Below are 3,174 nucleotides of genomic sequence, written 5' to 3'. Positions count from 1 at the left end.
ACACAATAATTCCCATTACTTGGACATTAAAAAGCAGTTTCAGAAGTTAGCTAGTGTTATTTANTGGAACGCGGCGCGGGGTGGCGCGGGGCGGCGCGCCAACGCGGACCGCCGCGACGCCGGGCACTTTCAAAATTGTATACTTACAAATCCGTCCATTTAACTTGTTCATGTACTACTTTTTGTCAAATGTAACTGGGTGACTACGTACATATGTGCACTAGTTTGCTTTATTACTCAAATTGTTAAGTATAAAAGTTGGTCTTATTGCTCAACGAGAAATGAAATAAAGCAAATTTGTGTTATTTCACATTCAATTGGGAAATAACACAAATTGGCGTTATTGCCGTTTGTGTTATTTCACCCCCCCGCTAGCTACCACTGTGCGGCGGAAAATACTACAGTGGTCTAGGTGCCTAAATTATAAGATAATATAGAGATTCCTGCAGAAAAATAACACCCTTTAACCAACCCTTCCGACAAGCTTCGACATATCCACATAGATGCTCACTGATGCCTCCGTCCAACTTATACTTCCCGTCCACTCATCTCGAGGGAAACATGCGTAGAGAAAGAACTCACTAATTCGAATATAGCAACGTGGGCTTGCTGCGTTAGGCATGGCCTTTACGCCTGAGTGGGGGTGCTCCACTGAGTCCAATTAAGATGGCCCGTTGACTTATACAACAGTTTCTCATCTAGAATCTAGCTCAAAAACTTGACTCAATCCGGAAAGTGTCAGGCAAATGCCGCCAATTGAGCGTAGAGTAGCGGAGGATATCTAAAGATAGGTAGCATCTTCATTAGAACGACGAATTGGACAAGGAAAAATGTAAGAGACGGGGCCATGGCAGCCTACTTTCAACGTTAGATGAGTTAATGAGGTAAGGTAACCTTAACTAAGCTATATCCTTATAAATTTGAGCGAAATACCCGCGAAATTAACTCCAACTGTACTTTGCGTGATGTGCTTGTTTTCATGCCTTAACTAATCACTCATACGCCATGGACAGGGCTGGGTGTGTGTGTACTCGTACTCGGGTTTTCCGCTGGTACTGCATTGTGTTTGCTATTTATACAGACGTTTACTTGTTATCAAGCTTCACTTTTTTCATACATGGTCGTAAGAGAATTTTGTACATGACAAATATTAAAAGCACAAAGAAAAGTTATAACACTTTCTTTGCTATTTATTAGTCGTTTTGTAGAATTTTACTGATAATGAGCTCTTGAATGACTCAGTGAGAAGCTAACTCGGGTGCACTTGTATTTATATATGCAAGTATGTACGTCTGACGATCATATTTGCACAGCTGATCTGTGTAAATTTATATAGGATTTCATACATTTAAAATACTTTTTTATGTACATATCAATACTACAGACGAATGTAGTTCAGGAGCACCTTGATTAACACTTACATATTATGTATATACCGCACTTACACTGACTAGTTGCGAATAAGCAAAATAGACGAAAGAAAGGCAATGCCTGCTTGAAGCTTATCGCTAAATTACAAAGCGTAAAATAACTGATTCGGATCATTGGAAATCAATGAAAAAATTAAAAATAACATTTATGTACATACAAACAATGTAGAGAGGGGGACCGATACTAAGGATTTAAAGTATAATTCCATACATTGACGAAAGTATAAATTGGAATTTTAGCAGGTTTTTGCTTTTCTTCTTTTGTTTGTTAATGCTTATGTTTTTATGAAAGTATAGCCCATTACATAAAAAAACTAAGTGCAGCTAAGCCACACTGGGGAAGCTAAACTTACGTTACATATCTATGTCTCATAAGCAGTACACATACATACATAGATCTGCTTATGCTTAAGGTTATATTTCTTGTCTTTTTTCGATCTAGATCCCTACCTCTCTACCCCTGTTCGTTCTAATTACATTTATGTTATACTGTTTTCCTTTATCTTCTGTTTACCTTTATACTCTATCGATAACAAAATCGATAGTAACATCCAACAAAATATCGATAACAAAAACGATAAAAATATCGTTAACAAAATCTATAAATAATCGATAACAAAAATCGATTAGTAAATCCATAAAAATATCGATAATAAAACTGATAAATATTCGTTAAAAAATCGATAAATATTCGATAATAACATCGATAAATAAACGACAACAATATCGATAAATAATCAATGACAAGATCGATAACAAAATCTACAAATAATTCATCGCAAAGTCGATAACAAAATAGATGACAAATTCGATAAAAATTTCGATAGCAAAATCGACAATAATGTTGGTAGGAAAATCGATTAGGAAATCGATAAAAATATCGGTAACAAAATAGATAAAAACATCGATAACAATCGATTAGAAAATCCATAAGGAAATCGATAAAAAATATCGATAACCAAATTCATAAAAATATCGATAGCAAAACCGATCAAAATATCGATAAGTCCANAATGTAAATATTTCAAAAACGGTGACACTTTTACCTGAAAATTTTTTGTTTATCAGGGAGCTCACCCCCCCACCTACCTTCCCCTAAAGTTTGGCACGTTACTTCTGGGACACCCTGTATAAAAAATTGGCGAACATACATTGTATGGAAAAACTTCTTAACATCATCAGCAAAAAAAATGCCATCAATTTGGTTTGTTTTTATATATTTTTTTGGTTTTTAAGATTTGCCTATACATACTTTCTTACAGTTTGAGCTCATATTCGGATTCAGCGGAAAGTTTTACATAAGAAGTAATGTTCAGTGCCACTGATCAGACTTCTTGTAAACTAGTGTTATTGGGTTTGTGAGTCCTTAAAACTAGCACAAAATACATATATTTATGACCTTTCATATTCTTATTTGGCGGACAAAATCCAAAAAGAATCGTTGGTTAACTAAAATTAGTCGAAATATCTTTAATTTGAGTTTTTTTGTTTCAGTCGAGAGTATACAAATTTTTACATAAAATATTTTCCCAGCAATATTACCATAAAAAAGTAGTTCAGTAAAATGCAAATAAAGTAATCCTGAACCAGTAATAACACTGGACCACAAATTTCAACTTTTTCTCTTTACCAGAAACGCCGTTATGAAATTCTTATGTAAAATCACCCCCTGATTCCGAAAATCAAGGTTATTTTTAATTCTATGGTACCGTTTTTGAGATATTTGCAATTTACCGTTTTTGCA

Source organism: Rhagoletis zephyria, unplaced genomic scaffold, assembly GCF_001687245.7.
Source record: "Rhagoletis zephyria isolate East Lansing unplaced genomic scaffold, Rhagoletis_zephyria_1.1 Rzeph_scaffold_03181, whole genome shotgun sequence".
Taxonomy (NCBI): Eukaryota; Metazoa; Arthropoda; class Insecta; order Diptera; family Tephritidae; genus Rhagoletis; species Rhagoletis zephyria.
The sequence above is the reverse complement of the archived record's forward strand: the minus strand, read 5'-3'. Positions refer to the sequence as shown.